At 36.0% G+C, this 23,059-nt stretch overlaps 1 protein-coding gene across 1 annotated transcript in view; it reads left to right on the top strand.

Moving 5' to 3' along the window:
- Positions 1–3,093: 3,093 nt before the first annotated feature.
- LOC115442458 overlaps positions 3,094–23,059 on the top strand; it is an 88,406-nt gene continuing 68,440 nt past the window's right edge. The window contains exon 1 of the mRNA XM_037447581.1: positions 3,094–3,111. The gene's annotated coding sequence lies outside the window, so the exon portion shown is untranslated. The remainder of the gene's footprint in view (positions 3,112–23,059) is intronic.

Raw genomic sequence — 23,059 nt, 5'->3', positions numbered from 1 at the left:
TTCAATGCCCACTTTTTTGCACTAAACAATGATAGTAAATTACATCTGCAAAACATAGGCGTTCTAAAAAAGCTATATATTTTCGAGGGAGACGAAGTCAATGACATTGACAATATTAAATCAACTGTATTATGACAGAAATGTCATTAAGTTTGCGAACACCACATGTGTTGGGCATTGCTTTAGACTATGCGTGGCGGATGGTGCTCACTGTCAGGTCGACCGCTCACTCGTTTGCCTACAAAGGCCAAAAAAAATCGCGTCAAAATATTCGTGTAAAACTATAATAAATAATTTAATTACAAATCACTCATTATTAATGTTATTTAGTTTTATTATTTACCCTCAATTGTGCGTGTAACACAATTAATACTATAATTTGTAATAACGTAAATTAACCTTAAAAATATACAGCTTTAAGTAATATTTATGAAATGTAATTATTTTCGCGCGTTTAATGAAATTATCATAATAACGGTGCAGCAGTGCGGAACGGAACTACACGACTGCCGCTGCGGTTTGCAGTATATTTGGATTATTTAAATAACTGCTCGCGTCGAATTGTACATACGTATAAAAAATTATCTAACGTCTTTTCTTAAGCGAAGTTATAGTTGCAACAAAACTTGTAGGAGTCGAGTTCTGGAAGCTATTTTGCCATCAATACAATCATTTGACTTCTACAGATTTTGTAGCCAAAATTTGCGGCGAGTCGCATGTTTATTAAATATTGCCGGTAGTTTGCATTTGGTGGTTTTGGAGTAAATTGATAGTTTGTGGGTTCAACCTTACTCTGTACCAAATTTCGTCAAAATCTGTTTAGTGATTTCGTCGTGAAGTCGTTACAGACTTTCGCATTTATAATATCTTTATCCCAGAAAATGTAGTGAAAATTTGATTCCATACAAGGAATGTGAAGGTATCAACAAATCTATTTACAAAGAGTTAAACTATAGTAAACCAACACTATAATCTAGTCCCATTACGTGGTTTTCTGTCGGTACCACGCGACGAACTAAAACAATTCGACCTTGCGAATGATTGCTGTAGTCAAGCGATTGGCAACCGCGACGCAATTGCTTGATCATATTGTTATTGCCATTCCGCTATGGACATAGATATTTATACGATTATTATGGTAGATCACTGATAAGTCAATAGAAATTTAAGACGTATGTAACAGTTACTATTAATTAAAATTGAAACACACATCACGCCTTTAACCCTGAAGGGCTAAGCAGAGAAGGTCTTTTCGCCTCGTGTGTCCCGTGATGTGATAGTGGGCGAGCCCCTCGCTATAATATTGTGCACATATTTATAGACTGATACAGAGCAGAAAATTCATTATCACTGCCCGAGTCGGGATTCGAAACTGGGAACTCAGAGCGGTTGTGTTACTGCGTATTCAAATCAACTACACCACCTACGCGGTCAAAAACTAAGTCTACCAAAAACTATTTTCATAATTCATTACTTATGCTTGTGGCACCGCCAGCGTAGATATCCGTTTCGAGAATAAAAATTTCATACACCACTTAAAAATGAAGATTAGGGAATGGATTTTTAAATTTGGAGCCCCAGTTCCAATGACTAACGCATTGAAACGAAAATAATCTTTACTGATAAATATTATACAAAGTAAAACATCACTTGTCCTCAAATTATTTGACGAAAGAGAATTTGACAAAACAGTAACACAGATTAGGTATAAGGGTGCAAATGCTAGTTATCTCCAGCTCAGTGTTATTCATGTTATATCAATACATTATCGTGTTCGTATTCTGTGGAAGACCGGTCATTAATCTTGTTATATACGTCTGCCGTGAACAGTGAACCAGGCTTAGATTTCATTAAGAGACGCGGTAGAATGCCGTGAATAAACAGTTTTGTATAATTTTTATTCCTCTGGATGATGAGTCTAACCTCTTTCTTGATGGGAAATGTCAAGATACCCTACAAACAATAAGATTAGCCAAGCTTTGAATAAGAAAAGACTGGGTGGGCTTACACAGCTTTCTTTGTCCTGAGACTATAAGATGTTAATGCTTATATTATCAGCCACAGGAAGTCCATTGCTGAACATAGGTCTTCCCTTAAAGATTTCCAGACAGAAGTGTCAAAAGCTTCTGGAGTGGCGACCACGAACCGGAAGACGCCGCGTAGGCAAGCCCCTCACGAGATGGACCAGACCAGAAATGATGATGATGATGATGTGTCATAAGCGTTCTGCATCCAGCGAGCTCCTGCCATGTTTATCGAGTCTGTCGATCTTGAAGGTGTAAGCCCAACGATGCTTTATAGTGTTTGTAGTGTCTCTGTGAGATGCGATGTTTTATATAGACAGGATCATTGTCCTAATATGATATTGTTCGTTTAGCCGGGGGGAACCAGTATACCGTTCGCAGGTTCCTCCCGGTGTTGACTGCGGGATCAGCGGCTTAAAATATATATATATATAATATGTAATTACGATAGCCTAGTTGGGTATGGAATGAACTGCCGAGAATTTCCGAATGTTGAAAGCCCAAGGGTATAAAGCTCTGACTATTCTAAAATTATGGGTGTATACTTTGTAAATTGTCGCTTTCTTTAACAGTGAAGGATAACATTGTGAGGAAACCTGTATATCTGAGAACTTCTCTATAGGAGTTTTGAGAGTGTATGAAATCTAACAATCCCCACTAGGCCAGCGTGGTGGACTAAGGCCTAATCCCTCTCAGTAGTAGTGGAGGCCCGTGCCAAGCAGTGGGACAGTATATAAAACGGGGCAGATATTATTTTTATATGGAAAAGCCTAATCTTTATATGCAATATCACGCCTTTTCTATCCAAGGTTAGATTGTATCACATCTCGCTAGCTACATTAGGTACCATGTAATACGGGCAAGTCAATAACCATTTTCGGGATAGTTTCAGACCCTGGTTTGATATTGATTAGAAAAACTAAACATCATTCACCCGACTAATATCGATCCCGAGACCTCAGCGAGGTAGTCGAGCGAGTCGAGAACGTACAACCACGCCACCAACGTAGTCCTTCCATTAATTTTAATTCAGTTTGTTTTTTTTTTTCAGGTATTTGGTACTGGTGTGCAATTCTGCTTTAGAGTTGTAAGTTACGTTTACAATTATTTTTGTTGTTTTCACAAGACTTTACCGTCTTCTAGCCAGTTGTATTATAGAATAATTCTTTATTGATACCACCGAAGTAACAGTATCGCTCCGGGTTCGACATTTATTATGATATTAAGGCACCGTGATTCAGAAAAGTAACGTAGTTTCTGATACCCACATCAAGCTAATCCTACATGATTACGCGTACATAACTTATTTACAAAGAATACAAATGAAGCGGAATCACCAAAAGATTCCCCTAAATATGTCAAAAGTTGGACACGTAAATGTAACCCTTATTGCAAGGTGTTTTGGCCTAAAACGCTATAACACATTAGTGATGCACCCCAAAAACTGGGGTAATGAGCAAACTTGCCAATGTAACTAATGGAGTGACTTGAATGAAGAGAAAACACGTTAATATCAGTTAAATGAGAAGTTCCAAATGCGTCCAAATTAGAGAAAAACTGCATAAAGCTCTGCTTACAGCGGCACAGTGTCAGAACAGTAGCAAAACGTCACGAAATAATAGAAGAATCAATATTTACTATCATGAATAATTACTCTTAATTTACACTATACTAGAACAGTAACTATATTTATATATCAATTCTGATAAAATTTGAACATAAGTTCTCTAAAACCTAATCGAAGAGGCCGCCACGGACCATGCCTAGCGTAAAGGTGCCCATAACGCTGGCAACATTACCAGCCTGTATAGAAGGAGGTAGTAGTGTAACACGGAAATCCTCACCGTTATATATTCTGAAGAGATTATCTCTAAAACTACATCAATAAAAGTTCTTTCATTAGCTAACTCCGCTTCTTTATCACTAATTCCTGTTTTTCTTGACTTTTTGTCGCCACGTGTGAACGGAGCTTAAGTCACATTCTTGCTAATGAAGTACAGACTTTACAGACGTTAATTTGTGCTTAAGTGACATCGTTGAATAATGGAACTGGGCTAAGCTTCTACTGAAAGCTTTAGAGCTGTTTGTATGGATCGATGTTTCATAATACTTATGACTTAATAATTGTATGTGAAAGCTTATAAAATAGTTTGGGGTTTTTTTTATTACCTACTTTAAATGTCGAGACGAGCTTGCCGTTCGCCTGGTGGTAAGCGATACGACCGCCCATAAACAGTAGAAACACCATCCACAAATTACAAAGTATTGTTTGGTATTTCACTACGCTCACCATTCTGAGACATGAGGTGTTAAGTCTTAGTATGTCCAGCAGTTACACTGGCTACAATGTCCTTCAAACCGGAACACAACAGTGACTACACAATGCTGCTTGGCGGCAGAAATAGACATTGCGGTGGTACCACCAGAGCAAAAAAATCGGAAACCGCAGAATGTATTTAAATGTTGGATGCTCAGAAAAATGTTCTCCTACATTATCATATAGGCTTATTATCCCGGAAAATTACACAGTGGGAGAATTATACCAGGAAACGCCGTCACGTTGCCAGAGTTGTGGGAAACACCTAAATTCACTCAGAGGCAAAGTTTGTGTATTTAGAAAGTAAACTCCAGAACCCTTGAAGCTATTTTGCAAATATTTCACTGACAGAAAGTCAGTGTTTAATATATTTTGATACTAACATTATTCGATTAAGCACCATCATCTTAGATTTAATAATGATGCAAGTGGTGTAAAGTGGACTTAAGATATAATTGGGTCAACATAATCATCCCTTAACAAAGACAAGAGCTACAATGGTGCCAGACAATGATCATAATATGTGCCTTGTTAAGCATTCTACATATGAATTGTCGTCTCGTAGTCTATTTACAGCGCTTTTTTGCGAATTGTAAATCGAATGATGTTCAAGACATTGCCTGCGGCTTCGACCGCGTGAATATGTGCGGTATAAACATTTTTCTGGGATAAAAAGTAGTTTATAGCACTCAAGAGTAATGTAGCCTATCAGTGAAAATATTTTCAAAATCGGTTTAGTAGTTCCTGTGATTAGCGCGTTCAGCAAACAAACAAACTCGTCAGCTTTATATATTAGATATTAATAGACAGATATTAAGCTAGGCGTTGATCGCGGCTCGCAGTACCGCCCGTGTGCATGAGCTTTCCCGGGATATAGCTCATTGCGTACTTTTCCAGGATTCATTAATCACATACATGATCTCTACGTGTGAGAAATTTCATTAAATCTGTCCAAATATTTCTCTTTTACTAAAAATACAATATACATATTATAATAACTCCAATAATATTTGACGTCACTCCAAAGGGGAGTAAGAAATGTGTCCACCTGGGACAAGGACTGGGAGAAGGGTTAAAAACATGAAATCCAAGTGACGTAATTTATGGATGACCCCCAAGAACTTAACAAACTTACTCATTTATATGTAAAATAGTTGCGATATAATTGGAATATTTCTGCCCAGCTGAAATTATTACACTTATTGATAAACTAGAACAAACGAGACGATATAACAGCTATACTGATACCCCAAATCTACAATCATGACCACGCAAAACCATGTTAGCATCACTACATAGTATAAAACAAAGTCGCTTTCTCTGTCCCTATGTGTGCTTAAATCTTTAAAACTACGCAACGGATTTTGATGCGGTTTTTTTTAATAGATAGAGTGATTCAAGAGGAAGGTTTATATGTATAATAATAACATCCATTAAATAGTCAGCATTGCACCCGTGCGAAGCCGGGGCGGGCCGCTAGTAGTACATAAATTAGATCGCCACTCGTTAAGATATCCCCTTCTCACTCCAGCAACGCCTTCAGTATCAGATGGGAGTTATTTTTAAGCAAGACAAGCGTCGCAAGCCGTTGCCATGGCGACGTAATTCCCCTATAATCCCCTTTATTTTAGCGTTTCATCCCCTATGTAGCGCCCCTGATGTTATCCGTCAGCCCCTAAGGCCGCGTGTTACACCGTGACGGATTTAAATGGAGCAGAAAAATAATTGGTCGGATGTATTTAGGGGGGAATGGAAAGGATGTGAAATATGAAATACAATATAGAAAAAGAAAGATAAAAGCCGTGTGTGCGAAAAGAAATGTGAATTGTGCAATAAACCTGTGAAATGGAAGTGAAGAAGGCTGATCTCTGCCATTGGGAATAACTTAAATGATTGAAAGGTCTCGTAATGCGCTTATGAAGATAAACGCAAGACTATTATTGTTTTGATTTAATTACACTTAAATTATGGCCGATTACAATCCCAACGTAACATATCTTGCTTGCTATTTTCCGACAAAGTTCTTTAATTGAAGTGATCAAAACATTTGTAATAGTTAAATATGGTAAATTGTAATAAGGTAATATTGATTATACATTTATTCTTGCTATTAGTAAAACAATACAATCAGTAAATCGCGGAATAGCGCATTACGGCTAAACGGATTTAATATTTCTTATAGTCATTTCATAACATTATGTTCAATATACGAAATTACAAATAACAACAATGTAACTATCAGTGTCCTGTTACCATGTTTTAAGTAAATCGTAATTTTAACTAACCTTCAACAACAGACGGTTCTCAATTCGCATTTTTTTTAATTCAAAAACTGTTGAACCGATAGACCTTACACTTCGATGTAATAGCGGCCGGCCATAAGTCTTCCTCAGGAATTTGTCTATACAAAGCGCACCCTCACACCACCCTCTGAGGGATGCATTTCGTCCCCCTGTTAACAAAATGCAGTTTACCACGCAACACGTTTCGGGTCCGTTTTGTAGTTACGATTAAACGTAGATAACATCGCTCGGAAATTGGATCTATAATGCTTATATAAATAAAATGTGGTGGTTTTTAAGGTGTTTTCAAAGTCCATGTCAGTACTGCTTTTCATTATTCTAGGGTAAAGGTTAGGTCAGACTGGGCTAGTATTTTAATCGAGTAACAAGTAATGTAACTAAACGTGTCTGAACACTGAACATTTTGTCCAAATGATTAACTACGCAAGCATGTAATTACAAAATTACTCGCTACACAGCCGCGACCAGAAATGTTTTTTTATTATTTGTTATGTTACGCATATAATGTTGCGATTTTGATCAATAAATCGTTTTTCTTTCTTCTTTCTTTTTTTTTTTTCTACTCTACTAAAAGACTACCGTAGTCCGAACTGAACTCAAACTTGCTTTTGTACCTACACAGTACAATAATTCATTGTAAGTTAACATTATGAAACTCAATTATAATATTAGGATCAATATCGTCAATGAGATTAACAATTACTTTTACCTTAATTAAAATGTTTGTTTTGTCCCAACTCTGATAGTGTATACTTTAGCTGTATATGTTTAAACTGTTAGTTTACCGCTGCACTATTTGAATACATGGCATTAATTTCTCAACAGCAACTTTCCACCTTCCCTCCGTATATTTAATATTTCTTATCAACCCTACTATAACATCTAAAACAGTTGTTAAAAAGCATAATAGCAGTGGTAAGCAGAAACAGCGACGCGGCACGCCAGCGCGATGCTATCTCCATTGTTTACTGAGAAACTACTTAATACCAACCTTGGTTAACTACGTTACTTATTAAGGACATTTTCTTTTCGATAATGGAATATCCTTATCTATGTATTGTCAGATTTTTATATCTAATTGCGCAACTGGACGTTTGGAATACGTTCTCAGGATAAGAAATAAGTATTCAACGAAGAAGGTAAATATTGGAGAACGATGATTTCTTAAATTTGCGCGAATTTTAGACATTGAAAAAATATATATTTTCTCGGGATATAATATATACTTTTATTTTCTTGCGGCTTTTCGAAGACTTTGCAGCATTTTTGGCTAACATAAAAATACCGCGATGCAATCCAAAAAAAATATTTTATTTTAATATTGGAGAATGAATTTACGGATTAGAGAAGTAATCCCAGATACAGATTAAACTAACAAATCAAAAATTTCGGTTGTATTAAGATTTATGAGATGAGCCTTGCTTGCCAAACGCAAGACTGTACACAAACAATGACAACACTATTCAGACCTGTGAAATTTCATTCTGTCGTTTCCTAACGATTTCCTGTGAATCAGCGGTAGCGATAAGACCTAGGTAAACGAATACTGTAGTGTAGAAGAATCTGTGTGAAGTGTCTACCTCATTTAAACAAACTGCAGTTTTATTTTTCTTGCTTCGAATTAAAAAAATGTGTTCTCTGAGGTTGGTTTGTGATGTATATTATCGTCCTTTAATAGATGTAAGCTCGATAAATTGTTGCATACATGGCTCTTCTGCCTAAACCAAGGAAAGAAAGCCAGAATGATATCAATATTACTCACCTATAAACTGGTTCAAATAAGCGAATGAATGGTTTTGCCACATCAATCAGATTTTTAGTATTAGCACTTCTATCTTCTTCGTAAGAGCGATATTTATTTACGTGCAAGATCTTACACATGTTTAGTATTGCCCGCAATACATTACCCCATTAAGAAACAGATAATGCTCGATGCACTCCAAGATAAACAAACTATTAATGTTGAAACGGGAAGTGTTTACGATCGCTTTTAATAGTATTGTTGATGCGTTTGTACGATTTGATTCCTGGTTGAGGGTTTGGAAATACACTGACGAATTAGTAAGTGGGTCTTACTTACCGTCTGAGTAGATCATGCCGGAATCGTGAAATATTTGTTTTTATAGCAAACAGGCTCTGATGTTAAGTGATATTGGCCAAAACAACCATTCCGGAGGAGTTATAGACGCTTTTGCTATTAAAAGAAAAGAATATAGATAAGGTGTTGGAATCTATGAAAATCTTACTCAACGTACGCAACAGCAAGCCACCATTTCATGATTTGTATGAGACAGTGACACTAAACCACTCAACTCGAGGTTCCAGCTTCGGCAATAAAATGAAATTCTTTATTAACCACTAGCTTTTGCCTGCAGCTCCGTCTGCGTGATAAAGTTATTATTAATTATGTTACAGTAGCCTATAGAATCAGTATTAATGTAGCTACCTATTAGTGAAAAAAAATCTTGAACAACTTAGAAGTCCCTGAGATTAGTGCGTCCAAAGAAAACTCTTCAGCTTTATATATTAGTGTGGATAGAAGCGAACATAATTGAACTTATGACTTCAAAACAATTACACAAGATTATGATTAAAAGTTACTTACAATGTTAGTTCACAAAGCCGTCTTCGCTATTAATGCTCCAATAAATCTAGAATAAAGATTAAAGCATTGTATAAAATGGCTAGAAAGTAAACTTGTACCAAAAGAATATAACAATGACATAACTATTCTGTTCAATTGTTAGATGTCTGCAGACGACCTTAACAAACAATGGCAACTAGCTCAAGGGCACCTTCTACTACTCTCAGAACCTGACATGGATAATGGAAATGCTGGTTATTTTGATTCAAATACAGTCGTTATAGTTAACTTCGAACTGGCTGTATTTTTATTTCGATACAAATTGCGAATGATTTCTATTTCTAAGTCTGTAGTCCAGTCTTTGTGTATATCTCAAGTTTTGTTGGCATTATTGAATACCAGTTTCGCTTGATCTTTCACGTATTACCAATTATACAATCGACATTTTCTGGATATCAAGCGATTTTTTTATAGGGCCCCCTGCAGTCTGCTCCTTATGGGAAGCAGGATTAGGTCCAAATATCGACGGATAACGTGACCCCTCACAAGCTGACATTATGCCTCCTTGCTTTCTTCAGAAAGTTTTGATAATTAAAAAACATGTATGCCTGACGAATTTTGGCTCATGATTGCTACCTTATGGAACTCTGACACTGCATGTAAACATCGTGGTAGACCAAAGCGATGGCGGGACGAACTGAAATCATTTAAAACAACTGATTCACTCGCAGGATCATGATTCAAGGAAAGATCTTGGTGAATCCATTGCCCAGCATTGGGATAGTATAGGCTGATACAACTACAAGGCTTTAGAAATCGAAACACCCGCTATCAGTGTCACATATGGTGTAATGATCGAATGAACGTCGGCTCGTGTCGCACACAATTACATAAACATACCGCCACGTACACGAAGCCGTATATTTGCGTTTTAATTGTTCGTGTTTCATTATTATCGCAGTTAGTGACTACTACGATTTGAAAAAGATATAGTTATGTACTGTGTAGTATTTTCGTTAGTTTATCAGGAAAGGGATCTACAAAAGCTTGTATATTTTTGTAGATAAATAATACCTTTATGTTTAACAGTATAAAATATAAAATAAATAGTTTTATGTTAAATTTTTTGCGATATATTTTTCTATAGAAATAGTCTGTCAATATTTGAAGTACAAAAGTTGGCAACCGTAGTTGAAAAGAAATTAATTTTGTTCTCCAGTTCGAAGTGCCTTTACAAATATATTTCTAAGTTCGTTATTACTTTCTGGATGACCACGCTATTTATATTTTTGAACTAAAAACTTTGTTGTATAGCAGACATAATAGTAAAAAAGATATATAACATCTCTTTTTTTTTAAAAAAAAAACTGCAGAGAAATAAACGTAGGAATCGCTGAACAGATTTGGATGATATTTAGCACTCTGATAGACCACTTTCCGGATTATAATACAGGGAATTTATTATGAAAAATACACAATAACTCTTGTACTTGATAACCTTATTAACATAGACGGAGACGCGAACATTTATTTTATTAATAACTTAGCTTTTGCTCATGGCTTCGCCCGCGTGAAGTGTTTTCCGAAATAAAAGTCGCGCTACATATTTTCCCGGGATAGCCTATAAGCCTATAAGCTTTCCAGGGTCTTAAACTATCTCCATACCAAATTTCATATAAATCCGTTCAGTGGATTTTGAGAAACTCGATAATATACAGACAGGCTGAAAAGGGGACTTTGTTTTATAATATGTATAGATACCAATTCAAAACGTACTTCAAGTAATTGCTTTATCATCCTACTTAAGAATTCCCTAAATATAAACGTTTTACAGAACTCCACTCAAGGAGCACTTTCAGGATTTTCAGCTCATTTGTTTTACCTGTTTAACTATAACGATAAAAGTAATCGCCTAATCGAGTAAACCTTAAAAACTTTCGGTTAACTTCTAAACTGGGTTTAATTGAGTTTTTAGTTTTGGAAACATTTTGTTTAGGTTATTAAGGAAATATTTTGCTTTATTTATGGTTAATGGATGTTGACTTGGGTTATTCATTTACCAGAAGGGTTTAAAAGCATAGTTCCTTAGCCTGGTGTAAGTTTACTATGGGGTAACTTAGCCCTTCAAATTCAGCGTAAATGGGTACCTCAATTCGTCCCCTATACAAATGCCTTAGAATGGGTTTAATATACCTAAAAGGGGAAATGATTGTCGAAATACGAAACTGTTGCATCATTTTATTTAATTAAGTTTTTTATATAAAAACGGAGGTGCGGGAACAAATTTCGAAAATTTCTAATGTCGTATTTAATAATAATACGATTTTTTATGAAAAAATGAATCAACTTAATATACTTCTCCTTTCTATTTTTTGTTTTTTTATTTAAATCGTAGGTGATCTATTTTAATTCTAAAAGTTCACATTATCCATATTATAAAAGCAAATATATCCAAAAATATTCATTGAGGTCGTTTACCCACGTGCATCCGCTGGTTATTTCATAAACAGCGAATGCAAATATGAAAGGCAATTAATATACTGAATTCTAAATAACCGGCTAAGTTGTAAGGGTGACATTGCAACTTCGACCTTACCCCGCTGTAATAAAGCCTATTGTTACTAGCTTCAGAAAGTAGCACAGTTATTCAGTTCGTCACTATTTAAAAATTCACTGGTAATCAAACAAATGACAGTTATTGTTTGCAGCTAAACGTCAGGGATAAGCTAAACATTCTACTATGCGGGATATACTCTCCCTCCGCTTCTAAGTTTTTAATGAAAAGAGAACAAATAATTTTACTAGCTTTTGCACTAGGCTTCGTCGACGTGAAGGAGTTTTCGGGGATAAAAGTCCCGCTACATATTTTTCTGGGATAGAAAGTAGCCAATAATCTTCCCAGGGTCTTAAACTATCTCCATACCAAAATTTCATAAAAATCCGTTCAGTAGATTTTGGGAAAATCGATAACATACAGACAGACATAAAAAGGGACTTTGTTTTATAATATGTATAGATACAGCAATAACAATCTACATAGACAAACTCTAGAACAACTAGATTAATTCATAAGAAGAAATATATTATGTTTCCGAGTTGGTTTACATATTAATAGTAATGCAATGATGAACCAGCTGTGAAACAAAGTCCCTTCAACGGTTACAATTGCCATCTTGTATATGCAACACGTAGGCTGGGAGCTCTTTGCCTTAAATTCTATAATATTATGTGTCAAAATAAAAAATACTAACTTCACAAATCTAACACAAATATTCCAGTACACGTTACAAAACAAATATTATCACTGACAAAACTAATATGAAATCGTTTAGATCTGTTTGTTCAGCGATAGTGGCCGTATCGGTCAACTCAGTTTACAAGTATTTACCTGAGCTAACTTGAATCGTAAAACGATAAACATTATAACAGTTGAATTTCTATCATATTCAAAATGGAACGTTCCAGATGTTTAAGGATGAGGGATCAATATGTAAAGGATAATATTTCTTAGAATCTTTTCTTATTTATGTAGACAGTTAGAGAAATTATTTGGTGAATAGCGAAAATTTTATAGTCGTTTCTATGTCAATTTGAAACACAGGTCCTCGACAGTTTCAGGACAGAAAAAAAAACAGTACATTTACGAAAAGTTCCTTGAATAGACGAATTAGTTCATGATTAACACTCCTTATGACATAACATACATACATAACATCACGCATTTTATCCCCGAAGGGGTATGCAGAGGCGCAACTAGGGCACCCACTTTTCGCCAAGTATGTTCCGTCCCATGATGTGATAGGGGGCGAGCCTATCGCCATATCGGGCACAAATTCCAGACTCCGGGCTGATACTGAGCAGAAAAACCCAAATATCACTTTGCCCGACCCGTGATTCGAACCCAGGACCTCAGAGCGCTATTGTACCGGACATGCAATACAACTACGCCACCGAGGCAGTCCTCCTTATGACATCTTCGATAAATACCCTAAAATTGTTAACTCAAAATATCATGGTATTCGAACCTACTTCCTCTCGTTCATGAATGTCCGGCAATAAACCACGTCGGTCCGTTATAATGGATACTCAATCACTCCCATTCACCGTCCCCTCCCAAAAAGGGAAGATTGCGTAATTCGTCCAATTATAAATCCTGCTGACCCCTCAGTAAGTTGGGGTCAACGCCTTCTCATTGTTGGTTAAAACGTTAGCTTGTTTTGGTTCATTGATGATCAGAAATCATCGATATTTTATCTAAATATCATAGACGTAAAATTTAAAATTTAAGTTATATTTTTCTTTGTTAGAAATGCCTTTGCTGTTACCTGTTCTTATTCTTCAATGTATCGCTCAAGTCGTTACACTTTTGCAAATATGTTCCTTATATTTACGACTTAATAGGTATACGTCAATATCGGGTATATTAATAATATAAATACCACATCATTCTCTAAAACCCAAATTCAATTTCACGCTATACCAATTCACTATACATGGTGACATGGTCATTCGTCACCCTCTACGGGAAGGGTGACGGATGGCGCGCTCTACGTCCCCGATCCCATCGCGATATGGATATCTTTATTCTATCACCCTGTAATGGAACTATTGAGGATAAATTCGATACCCTTTGCCTTATGGATATATTCTGTTGAAGTATTTTACTACAAAAGCCAGGCTGCGTAAACTAAAGGATATTTAAAACTAAATAATGAGGTACCCTTTAAAATTTATGAGTGTATAGTGAAGTTGTCGTGCTATCTCATTCGCTCGCCCGCGCCCGAATTGCAATGACGTCACTGTGTAAAGCTTTTATTAATTTGACACTCACATACTTCGAATTTAAAAAATACATTTTATCAGATATTCTAGTTCTTAGTCAATTCAATTGAATCGTTAATATAAATCAATGAAAAGTCTAACTTTTCTTAAAGAGGATCAACTACGCTACGTTCTAGAATATAAGTTTTAATGTTGCGATCGCTTATTGGAAAGTAAACTCCATTCCTGGCTTATAAATATTCCGTGTCGAACCCCGCTTCTTTGCGCGATCAAGTTTATCAGTTATCCTTTAGAACTTTTAATATATCCGTAGGAAAACTCTGCTTAAGTAATTTTGTATTTATTAATCGATTGCTCAGTTACAAAGAAGTTGTTTATAAAATAAATTATAGTTTCTGCCCGTAATTTTTACCGCATGAATGTCTATTTTCGTGTATTAATATTCTATACTCTAACATTCCACGATAGTAGCTTCGTGCTATTGAAATATTTATCAGAGTTGATGCAATAGTTCTAGAATATAGCGCTTTCAAACAAATAGAAACTTTAGCTTCATATTGCTAAGATTAAGTCTTTATATTGTTAATATTGCATGAAGACTAATCTATTTCCTTTAATATTTTACTACCTAAGGTACCAAATATTTTTTATAGACAAGTAGAATATGGCCGCCAAATATAATGGAAAAAATTAGGCTATAGTCACTTGTTGCGTAATGTCGCGTCAAAGATTAGTCACCTAGACAAATCTCAGCCCAGTAAAGTAGGCTCTGACGAATGCGGAGAGTTGCGTCGTTTCTGGCTTATTGTTATATATGAATTTCTTTGTATTATGCACAATACAATGCTTTGTGCTAGAAATGATGAAGTTTACTTCCCATCATAATATTTATTTTACGGCCAAACTACCTATTTCACTTCAAAAAATCTAATAGAAACAACAAAAATATATAAATTTTATACCTTACAAAAGAATTTTCAATATACAGTTATTTAGATGTAATAAAGGGATTTGTGAATTATGTTCTGTGAAAACGGAGTCGTTCTGTTGACATCTATACGACGTCGAAAAGACGCCCCCGCCTGCACTAGGGTTGGTTCGGCAGTGAATATGACAGAAATTGCAGGGAGGGTAACATGTAACGATTGTTTTAGGAACACTTAAGCCTGATTTTGATTTAGATGGACATCTTATTGTTAACAATATTTGTGTGCAATTATTACTTAAAAAGTTACCCCGTCAAAACATACGGATTGGAGAGGCAATTCTTCTCTGCGGTGGCGTATACAAGTGTTTTGACGGAAATTCAAAAATCAAATGTTGCTAGCATTAATTGCGTATGATTATTGCTGGTAATATTTGCTTCCTAAATAAGGCTTAAGAAAGGCATTAAGTACCGAGAAAAGAGGTGAACCTTTGTTTTTGTCTAAATTTTTAGCTATTCCTATCGTTGATATGACTGGTGGAATTTTTATATGCGCACAACAATGTAACTCCACTGCACCTGATGGGGTTGTGTCCAGATAGATTATTAATTATGCCTTGACATCTTGAAACAATCAGACTACGTGTTCTCAATGGGTTATAAAGTTGAGCCTGGCTGAAGGAAGTCTTCAGTCAATTTGATTACTGGTGATCATTAATGAGCTCAAAAGCCAGCACAATTTTATGCAGTACCATATTTATATTCTAAAGTGTTGCATATCATTTTGTAGGTAATCGTGTCACTACATGCTCGTATTGTCATTCAATTGCAAAACAAAATTCAATCCAGTTGTACAACCAAAACACCGTACACCCCTAGTCAATTTATAGTGTGTGTTTTGGACATAACAGGTCGTATACAAGAATCTCGAATTGATATATGCGTATGGCTTGCTCGATTTGAACTCGCTCCTAAGGTATGCAGGTTCAAATCTATGAGCATTGAGTAGGTCATTGCATGCGCGCTGGAGCGTGAGGAATGTCGAAATACCTCACTGATGTCCCACATTGTTGGTGTTTGTAATCATTATCTGATGATGTATCTATGTTAATAAAAATAATATTATGAGAATCGTTTTTTGTTTATTGTGGGCATGGCAAAGTGGCCTTACTGCACCTGATAGTAAGTGAAGAGATGTCCAAAAACATATCGACCGCCAAGATATAAACATCCTCGGACAGTCGAATTAAAGTTGCCCGCGTTTCGCTTGAAATGTAGTTCTAGAACTGATTTCATAATTAATAAAAAATTCATTATTTAGAAACAAGTAACATTAGCAGGGACTTGAATAAACCAATACTTATAGTAACGACACAACATAACAATCATAGGCTACGAACAAAAGAATCGTTTACAATCAACCAAGCTCTGAAGCTCCGTATTTCGTAAAAGCCACAATTTATCTAACAATAAAAATATCCAAAGCCTCACTTCCATCAAAATATTAACATATTTTAATAAAAACTTAAAATATATGACGTACGTGATCCTGGATTCGCTAATTAAAGCATGAGATGCTAAAATCCCCAGACACAAGTCTAGACTTAGTGTTTCAAGGTCTTAACAACTTTGCTGCGATGTTCCGTAATTTACACGAGCTTTTTGTTGAAGTTAGCGCGTGTAAAGGTAATGTAGACACCATTTAGGTACATTCCTCCAAACAAGTCAGAAAAATATACATTTTATAAGTCAAATAAATGCAAGACATGCTATACTATGTTATAACAGTGGAAACTTCAGGAGTATGGCAAGCGGCCAGTATTTTCTCTTAAACGGGCACGATAAATAGATCCCACTGCACCTGATGGTGAGTGCCATGCCAGAGTCTAAAACTGACTCGAGATCCTTTTCTCTCGCCAGTCGACACAATCATGCCGGCCTGTTTTAAATCGAATATACAATGGTTGATACCGGAACGAATACATTAGTATGAGTCACTTGTGGGTTTTACGCCTTGTGTATGGTGATCGCTATCCAGGCGTTTAGAACTATCCTACCACCACTACTATTAAAAAAAAATTCAAACTCTTTCTGAAACATCCTAAAAAACCTACCAGTATAATATGAGTTATAACTTACTAACAAAATAATAATATCAAAGTGATACCATTGCTTGTTCGTATGATTAGGGTCTACAAGGTGATTTTTTGTCTTCTAAAAGATTTTCTCTAAAATGTCGGACCGTGTTCCACACTGAAGAAACGTTTTTAATTCACCAATTATCTGCTAACGAACTGCAGACGTGGAAACTGAACAGTTTTGGTTCGAAAACGGTTTTTAATAGTGCAAGGAACATGGACGTGGACGTGTTTGCGTGGGCGGAAGACTTTCTTTTAATGTTGGACTGTCTCGGTACGACGAGTTACCAGGTTCGAATGCCCGGTTGGACAAAGTAATATTGTGTTTATCTGCTCAGTATTAGCACGAAATCTGGATTTTATACCCGAGAAGTTATAGACTCGCCCCTTATCATTATCGTGGATGCATCACGCATATCAAAAAATTTCTTAATCCTTCGGAAATAAAGCCACAATGTGTGTTTTGAAATACATTGTGGTATACCGACCAGTTTTTTAAACACAACTGGCTTCATCTTTGCCTGTGGTAAGATATTTGTATCCACCCTTCATCAATCGATGCTCTGCCAGCCACTACAAAAATATGGAGCCAATTGCCCCCAGCAGCATTTCCGGATAAATACGACCTGGCGACCTACAAAAAAAGATCGTATTCCTACCTAAAAGGCAATGCATCTCTATACCCCCTGGTATTGCAGATGGTCGTGGGCGACGGTGATCAATTACCGTTCGCTCGTTTGCCCCCTATAACTTAAAAAAAACCTTCACTTAGTTACTTAACCATGTTCGTTTAAGATCCGAAGCATTTAAGCACTGGCCCAGTGGTATTATATCCTCAAATATGTACGACGTGCAGACAAACTTAAGCACTTAGTCATCACTTATCAAAGGACATTGTTCTGTGCCCATACATAATTCGCCCTGGAACCAACAGCAATGGAAAAATGTTTGTAATATTTAGAATCATTAATAAATTCTCTTGACATATTATTTATAAAACGGACAAGCTGGGATATCGCATCAATCCAAAAAAACGATGAGATTTTGAGGTTATAATTGATAGTAAACATTGAAAGTTTTTCAATGTTCAAGGTAGATTTATAGTCCTATCATTTACGCTTTAAATATGCTTTTTATTGATATAAGTACCTATCTAATATATATAAGCCCTAAAGATTCATCACTTTGTAGGGATCTGATTATTTTTTACTTAAATCAGGCTATTTTAAGACTTGGTTCATATAATTTTTTATAAGTAAAAAGGTACCTAATTATGTAGTTATAGTATTTACATCCTCTAAGAGTACCCTTCAGATTTTATGTATTTTCTATATATACGTACGTCGTACATATTCCCCGAAAAGACAGACAGAAGTGCACTGTTTAGCATTCACGCTTTATCAGAAGCATGGCATAATTTACACACTTTTGGTAGACTCTTAGGGCATGTGGGATTAAATTAAACAAATAAAAAAATATTTTTAGTTCATATTATTTATTTCCTCATCACCTACATTGTTTTATAAAATATTATCTGAGTATTGTGCAGAAGGGTTGTTGTTATGGTATTATTTATCAATTCAGTTTTGCTAATCACAATCACCGAGTCCGGAGTTCCAACATTCTATTACAGAGCACGCAGCTTCTACTAACATTGTTACAGCTGAAGTATGTATAGGCTCTTGGGCCGTGGTCCAACATGCTGTACATATAAGATCAAGGGCTACAACCTGAAAAAAAAAACAAACACATTATGCTCAAATTAGAATGGCAATATATTAATATTGTGTCACACGGAAAGCAGATTTATGTATTCAAATCTTCCAGCTGAATTAAATGTAAGAAACCTTCAAGCATATGAGACACATTTTTTAATCAACAATATACTTGCTAGTTTGCTCTTATGTTGCCACATCCACATGCTAAAGTGTGTAGTAGGTAGTATACAGCCTCTGTTCGCTGTCTCCACGCAGTTACCAAGAACACGAACTGAGGAGCGAACTAGAAGTTTGGCGGCAGTTAAACTTGTTCGATTAAAGAAAAATGTGCTTACCAAACGAGGCGCTGTCCATTGTTGTATACAATGGCGAATCTGCTCGTTCTCCAACACCATGGATCCGCCAGCAGAGCACCAATTAATGCAAAAAGCAATTTCTATTTCGTATCCGTTATCAATGCCAGGTAAATTGGTTCATCACTTCACAAAGTCCAGAAATCACAGCCAGTGTATGTCGATATCGTAATCAATCGCACAGAGTCTTTATAATAGCCGAATCGTCAATGATATAGTGAGAGTCAGAAAATTATAATAATATATTATATGGAAAGTGAGAGTCTAGTTTATTTGTCTCTGAAGTGTGAGTGACATTAAATTGAATTGAAAAATGAAGTAAGAATTAGGGATACTACTCGACTAGATTCTGAATCGATTATATCGATCATTTATACAAAAATCGATTTTATTCAACATAGGGTTATTTTTATTCGGAAAAATATTTAGCGGGACCCTTATCCCGGAAAATCTTTCACATGGGCGGATCCGATAATAAGCGGCGGGTCGCTAATATAGAACCTAAATAAACAAAGTAAATCAATATGAATTAAAAACTAAAAAAAATCTTTTTTCATAGACGACATGATCTATAATCAATTTAGTCCTAAAACTAACTACTTATTTATTTGAGACGCATCCACTGCTCGATTAAATATTATTATAATAATTAAAGAACATATCGCCTCACAAATCGAATATATAAAAATGATTCAATAATTAATTATCGGTAATTAGATTTATCGTTTTGTCGAACCGGTACATCTCTATACACAATTAGTTGTAAACATGTCGGCGACTTTGACTTTAAGTCGTTACAATACTTTTATATATTCATTTTGGATGTAGCAGCTTGTCCGTTTTATACACATATTTGCAAATAATATAAAAAAATACATAAATAATTATGGTGCTAGTCACACCTTTGTTGGTTCTGGGGCCGTTTTCGACAATGTCCTTTCGGCCTGAATGGCAAGCAGGCGATGACTCCGCCAGGATATTGTTTTATGGCACGCTAGATAATTTCGGACACGTCTCAGCGGCCCGAGTCAGAATACTGCGGAAGGTATGAATTATAATCGTTCTAGTGTTTATGATTTGGTTATATTAGATTGTTGCAAATAGGAATGGTTTGCCCGGTATGGTGATAGGCTCGCTTCGTATTAGGACATGGGAATAGGTGCGTCAGTGCCTCTGCCTACCCTTTCAGGGATAAAAACCGTTAGAGTGGCTATGTGGAATATAATTTCGAATTATGAACGCCTACTGTCTGTAAGAGATAATACATAGTATCACTGGTTGTTAAACTAAAAGACGAGCGATTTGTCGCCTGTTGTATGTATGTAACACATAAACGGATACGGATAAACCAAATCCTTGGAATAACCACCGCTTTTATCCCGAAAAGTACACGCCGGTCTTTAGCGGGAAAGAAGTGTCACTTGAAGCGTCAACCAAAGCAAAGCTACTGTAGGTATTATAGTTATAAAACTAAAGATAGAATACACACACACGTGAATTTTATCCCCAAAAGTATTGGACATAGGTGCAACTAGTGCACTTACTATTTGCCATATGTATTGCGACCCATCATCACGACCCTGCTCATCATCGGGAACATGTTCCACACTCTGAGCTCACACTGGGAATAGGTCAATATTACTAGCCGATCCGGGAATCGACCCGAGAACCCAGCAGTGCAGTCTACTATGCCACCGAGGCAAATATAAGTTGTAAGGTAATTGACGTGTACCTCACGCCCTCTCCATAAAGCGTGGTAATATAACGCCGATAATAACTCGGTGCTGTTCTGGCTCACTCGAGGATTCCTTCGGTTTTGTTTGCTTTTGGATTTTATACGTCATGTTAGGAAAGAATCTCTTTATATTCTAACATGAATTTTGTTTTGTTTGAAGATAATGAGGTATAAAGTTACTGTACATGTTAGCTATTAGTAATGAAACAAGACGCTGTTTCAGTAGTTTAACGAACTTACAATTTTATCTCTTTATTATGTTATTAGATTCTGCCCGCGGCTCTAACCGCGTGAAAAAGTTTTACCGGGATAAAAGTAGTACTATATATATTCCAGTAAAACATTTAACACTCAAGAATAGTGTAGCTTCCTATTAGTAAAACAATTATTAAAATCGGTTCAGTAACTCCAGAGATTAGCTCTCATAAACCTGCAAAAACACCACAAACTTATTTACCATGAGTATATCTTTTAGATATTTAAATATTTACCTGTACCTGCCACTAATCAAAATATTTTATAAATAATTTCGTACTTAATATTACCAGCCCTGTATTGTACTCCTCAGCACGGCCCATTACAACTATTAGGGGTTTCATTTATTTATTTATGCTTTCTAATAAATACAAATGTTTATCGGCTGACTTAATGCCAAGGGCATTCTCTGTCAGTCTCTGTCTTAATAATAAGTAATTCTTCGTTATTCGTCTCACCGTGACTGTTTTTCTCTCTGGATTTTCGCCGTGTTTTCCCCACCTTCAATTAATTTACCAATCCTGTACCTTCAGGAGCCAACTATAAAGCAACAACGGCACCAGTTGCTTTCACCATAAAATTGTTCCTTCAGTCATAAACCGGCCAAATTAAGGATCCGACAGTAAACTCAACGGAAACTAAAATATATAGAACTAAAGTGAGCTATATGGTCTAGATTTAAAAAGCTAAAATGCTTTGATATACTCGTTTTTTTTTAATTGACTGCGAAATATGTTTTGTGCGAGAAATTAATGGAATTACTGTAACACTAGGGTTTTGTCCGTGGCTCTACCCGGGTTATTGTCCAATGCTAGTATAAAAAAAGTAGTTTATAGCCCTTAGTATTAACGTGGCTTTTTATCAGTGAAAGGATTTTCAAAATCGATTAAGCATTTTGAGTATATTAATTACAAACAAACTTATAAAAAAAAAAAATGTTTTTCTCAATATAATACTAGTTTAGATGACATAAAAGGAAAAGCTGTAGTAGTATAACACAAGTTCACATCTTTTTTATAGCATAAGAATAAATAGCGATGCGCAAAACTAGACGAGTCATGAATGCCAACATAAAAAGGAACGCAATAGAAACTAGGGAAGGGACGAGTGTTTAGGATTTCCGGAAATCGTTTGTTCTTCAGAAAAAGTAGGCTGACCAGTTTCGAAACTTATTTAAATACATGATTGGAACGTACGCCAAGAAAGCTACAATCACACGCTTACGCATTTTATTGGGAGCGAGCCTTTTTTTTATAGCTTTGAATGACGAGACAAGCTTGCCGTTTGCCTGATGGTAAGCGAAACGACCGCCCATAAACAGAAACACCATCCAACACCTTGAATTACCAAGTATTGTTTGGTACTCCACTGCGCTCGCCATCCTGAGACATGAGGTGTTAAGACTTATAATTAGTATCCAGTAATTACACTTGCTACAATGTAAGCCTATCGTCATATTAGGCGCAAAGTCCAAACCCTGGGCTGATACTGAGAAGGAAAACCCCAATAGATTGCGCGACCCTGGGCTTGAACCTGAGATCTCATAGATCTCATACAGTTGTACCGTAATACAATCACGCCACAGGGGCAGTCTACAATCGTACTTATAAAATTGTAAATGCATTCTGAAATATCACAAGAATCGAAATACGATAAAAGGAAATCCAAAGAGGATCTGTTTAATCTTTAATATTCATCCCGTCGTTTGTGATATCTTATTCGATGCAGTTTCCAGATCAAATGGCACGGCTTGGAATGTCCTGCTCAACGTTCTTTGCCTTTTTATCTTTTGTCTTTGCCCGTTCAACTTAAGTATTGTTATCTACGTTTATTCTTATGACAAAGAATTGTGGTTTAGATTGTTTGGTATCGCGATCTTAGTAAAATGTGGAGTTGCTTTGATGAGGATTAGGGAATATATCCAA

The sequence above is a fragment of the Manduca sexta genome, chromosome 7, assembly GCF_014839805.1.
Source record: "Manduca sexta isolate Smith_Timp_Sample1 chromosome 7, JHU_Msex_v1.0, whole genome shotgun sequence".
In the NCBI taxonomy this organism is placed as follows: Eukaryota; Metazoa; Arthropoda; class Insecta; order Lepidoptera; family Sphingidae; genus Manduca; species Manduca sexta.
Note: the sequence above shows the minus strand (reverse complement) of the source record. Positions and strands in the feature narration are given on the sequence as shown.